Here is a 16,167-nt window from a genome sequence, read left to right as displayed (position 1 = left end):
CAAAGTTTCCAGGGTTTACTCACACAAATCAGTCGCTTAGGGATCGGGGATCGTTCTACTCACAATTCTCCACCATTATGTTGCAGTGGGGATCCTGCAACACGCATATATCAAACCAGGAGTCCCGTGGAAAGGAAATATATATGGACAGACAGATTCTTGATAGCTGTTTCAGAGAGATGTTTACTTGTCCAGCCGCATGGCCGGGGCTCTGCCCAGGAACTGTTCCAGTCACCGGACCAAGGGTCCTTCTGCCCGCGCAGGGAACACAAACCAACCAATGGGAACGAGGCTGAGCAGGGGCAGGGATACCCCGTGTCTGTGCCCTCAGGGCCCCTCTCCCAGGGCTACATGGCAGGGGAGGGACCCCAACAGAGGTTAGAAACCAGGGCTAGGGCGAACAGCAGTAACCTTTTTTTTGTAGCTACTGAAAATTGAACTTTCTGTCTCAAAAGAGACTCCTCTGTGGACTGGTTAGAAGCCCCTTGTGAGGGGATGCAGTTGTCTTTTTGTGCCAAGAGGTGAGAACGGGATGTCTTGCTGTAGTGCTTTTCAACTACCCTCTCATTTATTTTTAAGCTCAGAAAGGCATTCCCATTTTACATACTGGGGAGAATTTGCTGCCCATGTGTAGTAAACCCAGACTCTCCAATAGTCTTCTGGATCTGGTTCTGCTTTAGCAACAGAGTGTTAAGGAAGTTAAAGCCCTCAAAAGGCTCATCCTCTGAGAACTCCTCCCTGGGCTTAGCCTTTTCATCAATCCCTTTTTGTGCACGGAGCACAGGGCTCACAAATTAGCCCACTCAATTCTACAGCATCAAACGTCGAAGTGCCCACAGAAAGGTGACACTAAGGCACCCAGATGAGCTGCTGCCCACCTGTAATGACACACCTGAACCACCAGCCTGCTCTTCACAATGTAACAGAGATCTCCTCACCAATCCTCACCCCATGATCTAACTTTTTATCTTATCTGGATCTTTCCCAATTGTAATATAGTTCAACCAGTGTTGATAGGTCAGGGCAGACTTAGTAGGGCTCTGGATCATTTTAATTGCTGATTTACATCTAGTCAAACCTCAGGGGAGAGTTTGTGATAACTCAGTGCCACGAGCTGGCAGTAGAAGCTGGGTTCTGAGTGCCCTTGGCTGGTGGACAGAACAGCAGAGAAATGGACCTTCACTGTCTGGTTACCAGATCAGGCTGTTTCATTTCTCCAGCGTGATTATCACAACAGTAATAATCTAGCATTCCCATCCCTGCCACAAAAGCAAGCCTAGAAATGCTTGTGCATGGCTGACACCCAAGGGATTTTCATGTTCCACTGTGTTTTGAGTCTGTAGTGCTGCAGTGGGACAGAGCTGGGCATTTGAACACACATACAAAACAGGCAGATGTGCAGATCCACAGGTCAGGCTTTTGTGCAATCCCAGCTATGAAGGAGACATGAAAGAAGGAGAGGAGCTGCAACACACCCTGAGCATCACATGGCACTGAGTCTTTGGAATTAATGATGGCAAAGACCCAGTCATGCCAGAACATTCTGTCAGTCAGGATGCAGCTGTAGCCCTGAGGTCCACGGGGCTGGTTTTGGTAAGTGTGCCTATCCTGCAGCTGGTGAGAGTGAGAAATTAATGCCACAGGGACAGAGGTGCTGTACCTGGATTTCTAATTCACCTATATTGGTGTCTTCCCTTACCTTTCCTCATACACATTTTACTCAGCTTTCTCTCTGCAGCAGAGGGGAATGATCAGGCAAGATCCTATTAATGAGGAAAAGCCTGGCAATCCCGTGCAGAGCAGGAAAGCCCAGCAATCCTGGCAGAAGGACTCGACTTCACTGCAGAACATGTAAGGAGAAAGCAAGGCAGCTGATGCCACTGCAAACAGGCACTTTATAGTCCCACAGCTGCGTGGAAACTTCCAGCAAATAAACAGGAATATTTCCAAGTCAAAAGATAATGAAAGAAAGAGAAATGGCCACTAGTTTTTAGTACTGCAAGGGAAAAAAACCCAAAACAAGCGACAGTTGCAAGGAGAAAGCAAAGCATAATCATCAGAGAAAAATCCCCTTTTTGCTTCTCTTCTGCTGGACATGTTTAAAGAACATTATTGGGATGTTCCAATGCAGAGGAGCATTGTGAAGAACAAGAGGGTTTTCAAGAGGGTTTTTCAAGATGGGTCACAGAACCTGTCCTTCCCATATGGCCAGACTTGGAAGCATTCCTGTTCACACCAGGAAGTCCGTCAGCTCCCCCATCACCCCATTTTTTAAAAACAATAAACGTTCAGGGTGGTTTGCACTGCCCTAACAAAAGCCTAATCTCTTTCCAAGTGCAGGTAGAGATCCCTAGGTCCAAGACATTAAATCCTGTTATACTACACAGCTGAGCCCCAAGCATGTGTGGATATTTTGGTATGCTGAAGTGCTTAGTGTTGGAAATCCACCTGCACTATATTTGTTAATATATTTTAGCATTTCCTTTTCCTCACATGAATTGAGCACAGGAAGACACTTACCATCGGAGACAACAGCCAAAGGGTCCTCTGGTGTGTTGTTAGGGCTTGGCAGAACCAGGATTCTCTCACAGGACATTTTGCTGACTGTCTGTACTCGAATCTTTGGAGTCCTGGTTTCTTTTCTGAGTTCCCAGCAGTGGGCAGCTGCTGCAAGCCTCTGCTTCCAGTGGACACCTTTCCCTCTCCCTTTATGGGATCCTGAGGTTTTAAAGTAAACAATTCATTCTTGCTCTGATAAGTCATATTAAAATATTGATCTGGGGGAGGGAGATGACCCTCGCTGCACTGAGCTGGAGTCACCTTTAGTCAGACTAAAGAATGGAAAAAAAGTCCTGAGACCTCAATTTTCTCTGTTCCTTCAGAGAGAGCACATGTGGGGAGGGAAAAATGCAAAATATAAGGGGTTTCAGCTCCTTATTTTGCTGAACCCTGAGATGGAGTGTTTATTCTGGCTGCATATTAATTGCTTACTTCTGCCACTGAGACTGATTTCATCTCTTCCTCAGGTCACAGCGCTCATCTCATGTTCACTGCTGGGGCTTGTCAATCGTTTTTCTGTCTTAAATTTTAGTGTACTGTCTGCTCTGTGTGGGAATTTTCAGACTGCACTTTCCAGCACACCTAGGAGGTGGGGGGAAAGCCTGGCTTCAGTTGAGCCTGTCTGAACACTGCTGGCAAACTCAGGAACGGCACACACCTCCCAGATCCTCATCCAACAAGACCGTTGCATAAACCTCCACATTTAGGGCCTGATGAATTTCACTTTTTTGGGGGAAGGCTAAAATAGGATTTGAACCTGAGATTTTCTCTGAACATAAAATAAAGTCACATCTTGGGTATGAGAACCTTTGCTAGTTAACTAAAAGGTGTTTCATCGCTTACTTCCATTACCATACTTCTGTTCCATTAGAACATTTTGGAACAGTCTGAAGTAGTAGTTTGGGGGTTTAGAAACCAAAGTTTTTGATATAAATACTTCAGAAAAGTGAGGAACCAGGTTCACTTTACTGATTTTGGCTGGATGTGTCCATCCAGCAGCAGAAAACCACCATGAAATCAAATCTAGAAAACATTCTATGTCTCGCCCTCTCCTCCTGACACCTCTTTGTTACCAGTTGATGACACATCATTTTTGCTTAAGGCTGTCTTGGACTGCAAATGTGTCATGGCAAAAATAATCTACTGTTTCCTAAAATGCTGATTTCTAATCCCAGTCCTGTTATACAAAGAGTAATTCCTCGTTTGGGACTGGTGCATGCACACAGTGTGAAGATGACAGAAATACTACTATTACTACTAGTACTACTAGTAATAGTAGTAGTTCAGAGTCTGCCCTAGTAGTAGAACAAGGTTTGGGGAAAGTAGGTATCTAGAAATGAGCTGTACAATTATATCTGCATCCCATGTGCAAACTCCTTATGCTACTCAAAGTATGGATGTGCATTCGAAGTCTACAGAGGGTATCTGACAATTTGCTTAATCAGAAAAAGAGGACAAAAGTCCTCAGATTAAAAAAAACCCAACCAACCCAAAACTGAAAAGCCACATGTTGTCCAAAATTAGCAGAGAGAAACTAAAATGTGCTACTTTTAATCACAGTGGAAACACCACTTACTTGATATTTTGTGGGTTGTGTTTCTGGGGGAAAAAAAAAGCAGTTTCCCTCAAAATGAGGCTCTGCAACTGTAGGTGAAGCACTGGTCACTCCACAGGGAGCCTGAGGAAAGTCTGGAACTGCATTGCAACATCCAGTACTGCTGCAGTCTGGTTGAGGTCCAGTTCTCTGAAATGAAATGCCAAAGTATTGGGAAATTCCTGGAAAAAGAAAAGGAACTGGTTTGTTTAAATGTTACTAAAGGTGACACAGGGACAGCTAATGCAACATAGGTTGCACATGCACCTGAGGGCCAGATTCTTCCCGTGGAAATATGTAGCTATGACCCCAAGCAAAATCACCTAACTTTGAAATGCAGTCTAACTTTGAGGCTGACACTGCTCGGAGCAGAGGACTGAGTCCTGTGATCCCAAAAAGTCCCTTCCAGCCTAAATTATTCTGTGCTTCCATTTTATAAGCAGTGCTCCTGGTGAGTAAGGTGTCACTAGACAAAGGACATGATTTGATCCATACAAAAGTTCTTTCCTCTCATTTTTCTTATATACAATGTGGAGGATATGTTGAGGGAAATGAAAATCACAGGGATGGTGTCTTTTCTGTGTGGAAACAGTGGGAGAACAGCTTCAAAACTGAAGGAATAGCTGCAGGGTTAATAAACTGAGCTGTATCTTTGTGGCTTTACTCCAGCACATAATCAATACTCTTCAACTGATTTGGGGCTGGCTATTTCATCCGTGGAAAAATCCTGTTATGGTCCCACCAGCCATGGGCATGGCTCCCTTGGCTTAAACTTCCAGACAAAGCTGGGTCAGAGATTTAAGCCGGAATCTTTTATGGAGAAGAATGACACTTATCCAACAGTGGAACTGAATTTATCCCTTTGCTTTCTTAATGTCAGTGACTCTATGCTGACTCACATTGCTTTTGGATATGGCTGTGTAATTTTTGAGAGGACATTGCTACAGGGATTCTTGGGCTCAGAGTAGACAAAGGTGGTGTTTGTCAACTTATCCCAGAGTACTGCAACATTCAAGGGGCGCGTTTACCACGATTTCATGGACAGAGGTAAGGGCTACGAGTGCTGGGACAGCTCAGATCCCCGAGGAGAAATGCTGTGATCCTTGTCAGTCAATGGCCACTGGTTAAAGATTACCTGTGCTGGTCACTCCAACTGCTGGGTAGAGAAAGATTAACTCAGAGCAGCAGAAAGTTGAGCAAAGGTCTTTAACCTGGAAGCCATGATCTCTTCTGATTTATGCTGGGGCTCAGTAAACGAAATTGATTTGAGTTTCCCAATCATCAAACTCATTACATCAGTTCTGGATTGCCCTGGCATTTCCTGTAACCATTCTCAGTGACAGAGAGAATCTGGGTTGGGGATTATCTTCAGATTAGGAGAGTAAAGTCTGGCTGACAATCCTCCATGACATTGCTGTTTCCCCAGCAAAATAGTTGTGGGCAGAATTTAAGCAATTTTGCTGTAAGCGGAAGGCTAGCACATAAAACTTTTATTTACCAGTCCCTCAGGGCAACTCCCCCCAGGAGACCTGCTGGCTCTGCAGACAGGTGTGCTGGGCACACCAGAATGTGAGGGACGCCCTGGGGTGGGTTTGAGGGAGCACTTCCAGCTCTGTTAGTGTCCCTTGAGCCACACCTGGACCATCAGACAGGGCACAATGTGGGGCTCGGATGCACATGAGGATAAGCAACTGTATTGATTTTTTGGCTCTGTAAGTAAAAACCCTGCTTAAATCCACTTCTTGGAACTTGAAGAGACTTTGGAGACCTGAACTCTGTCAGTCCCTAGCGCAGTCTGTGCGCTAGGCTAGGCTCTGCTGAGGGGTCCTGTGCCCTGTCCCTGTCCCTCCGTTAGCCCAGCCCCAGCACCAAGGCCTGCGGGAGGTCTGAGGCAGTTTGGGGCAGGGTGGACAGGGTACTTGGTGCCCTTGGCCTGCTGCAGCCAGCTGTAATTAACAGTTACTTTTTTTAATTGCAGCGCTGCAGTCCAGCAGGGAGCAGTCCCAGCATGGCTCCCGTGCCTTGGGAGATGCCTGCCAGCATCTCACACAGGTGCTAGTTTTGCTCATTTGAGAAAAGTAAAAAATCAGTTTGGCCCCTTGAAAAATCGTGAAGACAAAGTTTTTATAGTGTTTTTATAACTGCATGCTGGTGTTCTACCCTGCCCCGGCCCAGTGGTGACTGGAGGAGCTCCCCACACCTAGCCTGGCCACCAGAAGGGCTTAAAGTCAGGGCCCAGAAGTAGCCAAGATAAGGCCAGTTAAACCCAGATTGGCACAGGCTGGACTTGGCTTTCCTCTTCTATATTCATCTGCTCCTAATCCCCCAGTTACACAGAAAAACAGTGCAGCTGTGATGGCAATGTTTTCGAGACAGTGGTGACAAATAATGAGCCATCAAGTGTTTTGTGTGACATTGCAGGCACTTTCCTTGCTAAACAGAAACTTCACACAGATTTCATATGTAGTCTAATCTGTTTTATCAACTTGTTTACCACCCTATGTAGCATGAAATTGCATTTCCCATGGCTATTCCACCTCAGAGACAAAGAAGCTGATATTTTTTCCCAGTCTGTCATTGTGGGTAATGCAAACCAGGAGTTTTGGGTGGGGCAGGCTGCGGCTGCTCAGGTGCAGCTGCTCTGTAATTACTTAGGTTGCTGCAGGTGCTGAGCATCAGGCATCGTTAGGCATTCAAAGATAGTTTTGAGTGAAAAGAAGGACTAAAGCGGGGAGGAAAGTGAGGCAGCAGCTTTTGTGAGAGTTGAAGTGCTCTTTTTCCACAAGGAAAGTTTATTTGTAACATTGGTAACTAGAGAATGCTCCAGAAAGGATTTGCTTCCAGTGGGCAGAGGCTGCCACTGGTTGTCAGTGGCAGCCTGAGCACTTGTTAACTGGCCAGGGATAACTGGGAAGTTTCTGTGTCAAAACTAGGGAATCCCAGAATGGTTTGGGTTGGAGGGGACCTTAAAGACCATCTCATGCCACCCTCATGGGCAGGGATGCCTTCCACTCTCACAGGTTGCTCCAAGCTCTGTCCAACCTGGCCTTGGACACTACTAGGGATCCAGGGGCAGCCACAGCTTCTCTTGGCACCCAGTGCCAGGCCTGCCCACCCTCACAGCTGAGAATTTCTTCCCAATATCCCATCTAAACCTGCCCTCTGGAAGTGGAAGCTGTTTGCCTGTGTCCTGTGAGTCCAGGCCCTTGTCCCAAGTCCCTCCCTAGTCCTCCTGTGAGCCCCTTATGTGCTGCAAGGCTGCTGTGTTGCAGGGACCCTGCAAGCAGAAGCAGCAGGGGGCTGAAATATGGATCTTGAGCTCAAAATAAAGTGAGCATTGGCAATTCCTGACCTAGCACTGGGAATTGCAACATTACATATCAAAAACATGGAAAGAAGAATTATTAATCAACTGTACAGGTTGTAGAAACAGGTGTGAGAGCTACACAGATGTTCAGGCATGCTGGAAGTTAATTAGTCTTAATTAAGATCAGGTGTGAGGGTGGCGCAGGGACCTTGTAAGGGTTTTTTAGTCTAAAGTGATTCTCAGTGTGGTAAGGGGTTTGGAATTGGTTCTGCCAAGCTGGAGAAGCTTACCCGTTGCACTGGATATTAAATTTACTGGGTAACAATAGCTCTGGAGTTCCCGAGACTGCTCTTCTAAACTGACTCACCTGGAGAAACTTAAAACTGACAAGTAAGTGGATTTCTAATTTGTGGTTGGAATAGGATGACTCTGAGGTTCCTGTACTTGGCAATTAAAATAGGTGGTGGTGTTCCTTGGCATGTATTAGATTTGGTGAACTTTATAGAATGATTATCTGTGGGAAATGTGCTTGATCAGAAAGAAATTGCCAGAAAACTTTTCCCTTGCCTGCCAGCATCTTTTTGCTCTCTGAGGATAGCTTAGAAACAGAAAAACAGAAATGAAAAAGGGAGTGGTTAGTGTATCAGAGGTGGCCTCATGTTTCAGCCTCTGGATGATCAAGGGTGATGCTGTCTGGATCCCGGACACTTCTGCCTGTTTTGTGCTCCAGGGCTTTTTCAAGATCAGCTCTTGGAAATCAGTGGGTTTGCCCTGTACTCACTCAGCAGCGTGGCACAGAGCCCCCAAAAGTATTTAGCTGAAGTGTAATCCCAAGTACTGTGTTATGGACTAGGTTAAGGTATTCATGTCCCCACACTTCAGAACCCTCATGTGATGTTTGTACCAGCATCTACAGCTTCAGTGTATGAGAAACAGAACCAGTGTGGACACTGGAGTCCCAGTAACTGGGACAAGAGGTCGCCTTCTCCCCGCTTCGGGAGTACTTGGCAGGAGTTTTGTAACTGCAGGTTTGAAGGATGGGTGCAGAGTGCCAGGTGTCACCAGGCACCCACTCAGGGTGTGCTGTGAAGCTGAGGGAGGGCTGGGAGCCCTTGCAGGCCATGCTGTGTTTCCAGGTGGTTTCAGGATGCTCAGGGGGCTGAGGCAGAGCAGCACGAGGGCAGGGCCCGTGTGGAACATTGTGCTGCCCTGGGGATTGTGGCACTTGCCTGGTTAATGGGGCCAGGGTGACCTCGCAGGCTGCTGGCTCTGTCCCCTGGGCAGTGAATGCTCCTGTGGGTAAAGGGCTGTCCACAAAGCTTCAGAGCATGCATTTGCTGGCTTTAGAAAATAAAGAACAGCCTCTCCTCTCCCTCGCTGTGAAAACAGACACAGTCACTAACCTGGTGTTCCGTGTCCGCCTTTGTCCCGCACACCGTGGAGATGTCACTGGGCAAACGGGGCTGGCCAGGGCTGAGCTGGGCTTGAAACGACACAGGTTCTTGTTGGGTGGGAGGGGAGGAGTGCCCAGCTCTGTAAGGAAACATCTGGCTGTCTTTAACCACTAGGAACTGCATGCACGACCTGCCTGTGTAATCACATACTAGTTCAGCTCACCAGAGCTTGAAATCTATTGCCATAACCTCATAAAGGTTTCCCAGTTACACAATGTTGTCCTCAGAATACAGTTAAAAGAAAAATTATTTTCAGAATTCCTTTTTTGTGTTTCATTTCTTACTGTCTCACAGTGTTAGTAGTATTAGTGTTTGAGAGAGGAGCTAGTTTGCTGGTTAAATGAATTTTCTTCTTTTTTCTTTTTTTTTTTTTTTAATGGAGAAATGAGACTCAACAGTGAAAAGTAACCTTTTTCTTTTTTTAATGAAACACAAAATGAGGGAGAAGGGAGGAAAATTCTGTTTGATATCCAACAAATGGCCACTTTAAATATCTATATATTGATATTCTTATTTGGAGATGAGATGTTTCTGTCTTTTTTTTTTTGGACCAAAGATACCTGCTCTATCAGTCTATGTTAGTCCCTCCAGGGGTTGTATCTCACAGCCACTGTAGAGCCCTTCAATGCTGCATGGGACCTCCCTTTTGCTGAATCATTGGTATCAGCTTGCTGTATTTGGGAATGTTTTATTTTAAAAGCTAAAACTTTCTACAGGCTCTAAAACAAAACACTTTCCAGCCTCTTGGAATTTTTCTGTTATATTGGAAAACAATTCAACATATGCAATTCTTGTTTTAGTGATCTCAGTGAATTAATTTTTATTTTTATTAAATAGGAGATAGGCTTGTGTTCATTTAAGATGAAGAAACAATTACTTAATCTCATGTCCAAGTGAAGACCCTTAAACAATGCAATTTGCAGTCATTTCAACCTATTTGCTTCCAAGGCTTATTCAGGGATTCAATGATTATTCTCTCTGCTTACCAAGAAAAAACCCCAACTTTTAATTAATGTTGGCAGGATTAATTCTGTATGAACTGAAGTTTAGAACTCACCTGCTGTTCCTAGAATACTCCTGAAAACTTGGTTTTCTTCCTCAGAAGTTTATTCTGACTGGGAAAAACAAAACACCACATACACAAATCTGAATCTTTATCCCCAGTGGAAAGTGAGTTATTTCCTCCAGATATCAGCTGGTGTTTCTCCAACTTACGTGAGAGCTTGCTCCCACTGCCCAGACCGTGGAGCTGCCTTTGGTGTGGGATGGGGTGGCCCTGGTCCCTGCTGGAGCCTCCAGCTGCACATGTGGCTGCAGGGCTGAATGGACCGTTCCTGGAGCTGGGCTCTGGGAATGATCCCGGGAGACTGCCCCAGCTCTGGCCATGCCGTGGGTGGTGTTCCCAGGGATGGCACCTGGGCTGTTCTGTGCCCTGGGATGGGCTGTCCCAGGTGGCACCAGGCAAGGCAGTGCCCTGGGATGGACCACCTGTGGCGGGTGCAGTGCCTGGCACAGGAGCGTCCCGGAGCTGTTTGGGACACACGGATGAAGATCTTTGGCGCCTGGCTGAGAGGGGCTGTGACTGTGGGGTCTGACCACGGGCCAAGCCGGGCTGTGCTCGCTCCAGGGTGGCAGGGACACAGATGTGGGCAGGGCCATGTGTGGGTGTGGTGAAACATGCCTGCTGGTGGCACAGCTGGTGTGTTCCCAGCGTGCGTGGTGAATTAAGGTACCATCTGCCCATGGCTGGCATGTTGGAGGTATTTCACATTGGTGAGCTGTAGCATGTTAGACATTAATCATTCCTCTCAGGCCTCTATGGGTGTGGGCCAGGGCTCTGTTTTACCCAGGTCAATGAACAACACTCTGGGGCCACGTTTGAAGCTAAGTGGTCAGTGTGGCAAGACTCCCCATGTTTCACAATTCTTAAGTGCTAGTAGAACATTCCTGAGTGCTAGTGGAACATAAAGTCCAGTGTTAATTTAGGATCAGTGAGTAACTTAACCAGACATGAGTGGCATACTGCTGTGACAAGCAGTCTCAGAAATTCCTGAAGTTTGTTGAGGATAATTTCTCATCACAAGTGCTCAGCGAGCCAGCTAAGAAAGGTGCTCTGCCACGGATATAGAGGAATAGAGGACTCATGGCAGGAGTGATGGTCCTGCTTGCAGTGGTCATGAAATGGTTGGGTTTAAATTTTTTGGTGTTGTTACAAAAAGCAGAGTTGTCACCCTGGATTTCAAGAGAGCAAACTTTCAGCTCGCCAGGGAGCAGTTGGCCGTGTCCCCTGAGGAGCTGCCTCAGGGGGCCCCGAGTGCTGGTCAGGTTTTAATGACGCATGTGCAGGAGAGGCAATGCCATTCAGGCAGAAGCCAGGCAGGTGGGGTAGGTTGCCACCTTGGCTGAACAGGGCACACTGGTGTTGGCTCTCTGGAAGCCAGGCCAGCTGTCACAGGAAGAGGAGAGCTGTGGTTTGCCAGCAGGGTGCTTGGGGCTCAATCCAAAGGCTCGTGCTGTTCAACACTGTTTTCCAGGATCTGGGTGCAGGAGTGGAATGCACCAGGAGTGAGTTTGATGAGGATGCTGAAGTGGGAGGTGCTGTGGGCTCAAGGGACGAGAGGCCTTGCAGAGGGATCTAGATAGGTAGAACATGGGGCAATCATCAGTGGCAGGAAATCTAACAGGAACAGCAGCACTGCTGGCAGGAGAATTCCTGGTGGTTTCTACAGGGCCTGAATTTCACCCAGTATGTACTAATGCAGCAGTTATTTTATGAATTAAAGGATTTTGCTGAAAAGCATAAAGATTAATGACTGTACCTGCTGGGAGCATGGGATGGAGTTCTCTTGAAGTCAGGCAGTGGCAGCCACAGGTTTGTGAGAACTGGCTGACTCACCTTTACCCCAAATAGGGAATTTTTCATCAAATGAAATTTTCCTGAAATGCATAATTTGACAAAATGTTTCAACTCGGCTGAAAATTTTGCGCCTAAAAAAGCTTCTCTTTATTTTGTAACCGCATTTTTATTTAACTCCTGAAGGCTGGCATGCATATTGCAGTTTGAATTAACGTTGCTTTTTCAGTGTCATTTAAAGTTATGTTTTTATTTGCATGAAGTCTTGGGGGTTTTGTGGTTGGGGTTTTTTTTAAAGTCAGCTTTAGATAGTATGGTTCAAGCACAAGAACAGGAGGAAACTGAGTGAGGGTTACTATGTATTGCTCATTTGAGTTTGCTGATCCAGCACCTAGTAAAGTAATGGGTGCTGGATTAAGTCCTTCTTTTTTTTCCAGCACTTTCTGAAGGTACTGTTTTCTTTTCAGTACCAGATTAATCATTATTTTGGTGCTGTGCTATGTCTGAAACTATACTTTATTGACAGAAAAGTTTCCTCAGCTGTGCTAGTAAATTGAGAACATGTCCTGGCTTCTTTGGGGTAGCCCCCTCTGTGTATGAGGAGGTGTAGGAAGGCCTCGCATTGCCTTGTGCCTCTCCTATGCCGTTTCCCCAGCAGTCCCTTTCCCTGCTGATATGAGCAGACTCCATACTGCTGAGCTGAAAGCAGTTCAGGAGTGGATGTGGCACTTTCTCAGTGCCTTTCTTTCTCTCGTGGTGCCAGGTGAAAGCTCTGAAAGGCAATATTAAGCAGACTTGGAAGGAATATTTCGTCTGTATTGTCAGAGGCAGGCCTGGCTGCGCACTGCTCCAAGTGGCTGCCTGTGGAGGAAATAGGAGTTTATCATCAGAAAGAAAAATTCCAAACTGGGCACTTGTGCTGATGCTGATAGAAGACTCTGTTTGCCACGTGACAAATGATGACTTGGTAGTAAGAATAAGGTGAATTGAGATGATTTGTGTACTCCACAAATCTATATTTGTTTACAATAAATTCCTCACTATATAGTGGGTATGTGTTACCCAAACCATGCTTCAGGTGAAAGCATCAGAGGCCAGAGATTCAGGAACTGGCTCTGAGCTGAGTTTCCTGGCTCCTGCATTCAAGCCCTGAAAGACACTAGACAGAAAAGCACAAAATCCTTAGGAAACGTGGTCTCCTAGGGAAGCAGGGGCAGTTTGGGGTTTTTTTTTTTTAAATCTAAGTGAGAGATGAAGTAAAAACTTGCTTCCAGGAATGCACATTGGTGGAGATTCAAATTCTAGTCCAAACTTGTGCTTAGAAGCAGCAATTCTGCCTCTGTCTAGTGTTTGTCTCTGCACTGAAGTCCTGATTAACTTCTCTGGGTTCTAAAAGCTGCTGAAGGAATGACAGTGCTGCTGACAGCTCACCATCAGAGGTGTCCTTGCCAAACAGGACATCAGCAGCTCTGTTGCTCTGTGAATTCGGAATCCAAAGCAATCTCAAGGTAGCTGCATTTTCTTACTGGACTGCTGTTCTTGCCAGTGCTTTCCTGTGCCAGGAGGCTGCCAAGCTGGAGCTGTTACCAGGACCCTTGCACTGCGCACAAACTGCTGCGCTCTGGGTGCTCCTGGCACTGAGCTGCTGCCCACGTGTAGGGCAGGAGCATCTGTCACATCTGGGTTGTTCCTGAGGAACACTGATTTGTCTTGGGCTGCTTCCCTGGCATGTAACACCACCTGCCTTTGTCCTGGGGATTCGTACTCCCGGAATATTGGCTGATGTGCAAACTCTTGCATTGGGCTCAGCGCTGTTGTTACAAACCAAAGGCAGAAAGGAGCAACAGGAAGATGTTTCCTGTCTCACTATCAAATAGCAAAGTCCTTTATAAAATGGGAAAAAAATTGAATTGTGTGCTCCTATTTTTTTTTTTTTTTTTAGCCTATAGGTACAATCAGGAAATGCTGAGTCCAAAATGTCTGTGTCATGCCCAGCCATTGATATTACATGGAAGCACAATTTGTACTTACATTATTATTAGATAATTAGAGACTGTGAACCAGCAGTGTGCTTGGTGAGGAAGGGGAACTGTTTCAAACTTGACAATTTTCTTAAAAGCTGCTGTTCACAGAAGTAAAGCACTGGGGCAAAGGGAGTTACTGGGATGGTAGGGAAAATGCTGTCACTTGTGCGAAGGGATGGCTCTCAGTTCCCTGAACTCTAGGTGGGCTGCAGAGGAAGGGAATTACTAGACTTTTACACTATGTTACCCCACTTTGAAGCAGCTAGAGGTTTAATGGTTGTGTTCTGTAAAGAACCCCTTGAAACTACAGATCTGTGCTGCACCAGCACACTAAAACATGTAGAGGTACAGCAGAGAGATATCTGCCCATGGCATACGACTAATATTTGCTAAGTATTGATCTAGTGTGCATCTCTGTTATCTTTTAGATTTAGTTCAAGGTTCAAAGTTTACCTTTTGTTTAAAAACTGATTTCACAGAGAGGTCATGTCCTTTAACTAATCCAGCAGCAATAGAGGTCTGTAAAATGAAAACTGAGTTTACCACTACTTGGAGGAAAGCCTTGAAGCCCATACAGAAAGCCCCTATGGCATAGAGGTATATCCACATACATGGCAGTATGCAGAGAGCCTGGACAAGTGACAAAGTGGAGGAAGTAATTAGTCTGCTTTGGAATGTTGTGTTGCCAGACGTAGCCTCAAACCAGGAGAAGATAAGCCCTATCCATTTGCTCCCAACCCAGGCACACCCACAGCCCTTCCCAGGATACTGGTCACTCATCCCCACCTTCATATTTTCATTGCAAAGAGTCGTCTGAAATGATTCCCAAATAACTGAAACCCCAAAGCACACTGAGAAAGGCAGGTTTACCACAAAATAAATGGCCACATGAAAAAAATACTGAAATGTAACAGAGGGTGTTGGTTTTTACTTCCTGTTTTCTTAATAAAGTTATGTGTGTGTGCATATAACAATCTGTAAATAGGGGTGAAGAAAATCCCTCTCCCTAGAGGCAGAATTAAGTGATTATGCATCAAAAATTCACTCACAATTTTAAAACTTAAGCAAGCACAGAGTAGTTCCTGCCCACAGCAAGTTTGGCACATTTCATTTCCATTTAAGTGACACTGGCCACTTTGGCCAGGGCTTTCTGTGTCTCAGGCGTTGGGGACTGTAGTGACCAGGGCACAGACAGCCTGAAACCAGAGCAGATCCCTCTAGATCAGCAACATGCTGGGAACAACTGGGGACAGGAATGAGCAGAAACCATCAGCCTCTGGGGCTGGGACTTCATTTTAATCACACAGATCGTGCCAAATGTAGGGATGCAGCTCCTCAGACCCTCTTACCACGAAAACCTGTTCTGATCTCACATCCTCCACAAAACCCACAGGAATTCGAATTTTGGGCTACTTTTACAAACTTCATCTCAGTTTTGCAAAAGCCAATCCCTGCAGGTCCCGTCTTTCCAGAGCACCAGTCCTTACTGATCTCCAGTTCCCTGGAAAACCTGCCTCAGCCCTAGTCTGTGCCAGCGACTGCTGCAGCCTTGCTGAGCACAGGTCTGGAGAGGTCAGAACCCTCACCTGTCCTGCTGCACTTGGAGATCCAGCTCTGGAAGCTCTGGAGCTCTGGAAACAGCCTCCAAAATATTCTAGGATCATACCTTTAAAATGTTTTCCTGACAGCTCCAAAGGGCAACAGCTACAGCATGAGTCCTTGTCCCAGCCCTGGCTCACTGACACGCACACACACACAGGAAGCCAATGGTCACACAGGCCCTGCTTGCAGAATTCCTAATCCAAACCCTCGCCTTTCCTGCCCAGCACTGAGGGAAATCTGACAGAGGATTCATAAAGAGCCCTCGCTGAGAAGCAGTCATCACCCAGGCCTTCAGGCTGGGCAAGATTCTGTAGTGAACGGACCCAAATTCAATTCCTAAATCTGAATCTCTGACAAGTCCTGTTAGAAAGATAGAGGACAGTCAATTAGAACATGGAATTAAAAGGCTGCACAAGGAATAACAGAAGCTTTTGCAGGAACAGCACAAGTTCTTTCTCTCCTTCACCAGTCCGGGACCGTGAGACCTTTGGCCCCAGGAGACAGGAGAGCTGTTATCAACACTCGAACCTCCCAAGCGTTGTTATTGCTCAGAGAGAGTCCTGTTAGAAAGATAGAGGACAGTCAATTAGAACATGGAATTAAAAGGCTGCACAAGGAATAACAGAAGCTTTTGCAGGAACAGCACAAGTTCTTTCTCTCCTTCACCAGTCCGGGACCGTGAGACCTTTGGCCCCAGGAGACAGGAGAGCTGTTATCAACACTCGAACCTCCCAAGCGTTGTTATTGCTCAGAGAGCTGGGCCGGCACTGAGC

The 16,167-nt window shown here is 46.2% G+C and overlaps 1 long non-coding RNA gene across 1 annotated transcript in view; it reads right to left on the bottom strand.

The window, feature by feature from the left end:
• LOC108448072 overlaps positions 1–5,423 on the bottom strand; it is an 8,772-nt gene extending 3,349 nt beyond the window's left edge. Inside the window, exon 1 of the long non-coding RNA XR_001863855.1 lies at positions 2,521–5,423. This is a non-coding gene — a long non-coding RNA (uncharacterized LOC108448072). The remainder of the gene's footprint in view (positions 1–2,520) is intronic.
• Positions 5,424–16,167: the final 10,744 nt, after the last annotated feature.

The sequence above is a fragment of the Corvus brachyrhynchos genome, unplaced genomic scaffold (assembly GCF_000691975.1).
Source record: "Corvus brachyrhynchos isolate BGI_N302 unplaced genomic scaffold, ASM69197v1 scaffold297, whole genome shotgun sequence".
NCBI lineage: Eukaryota > Metazoa > Chordata > Aves > Passeriformes > Corvidae > Corvus > Corvus brachyrhynchos.
The sequence above is the reverse complement of the archived record's forward strand: the minus strand, read 5'-3'. Positions and strand labels throughout refer to the sequence as shown.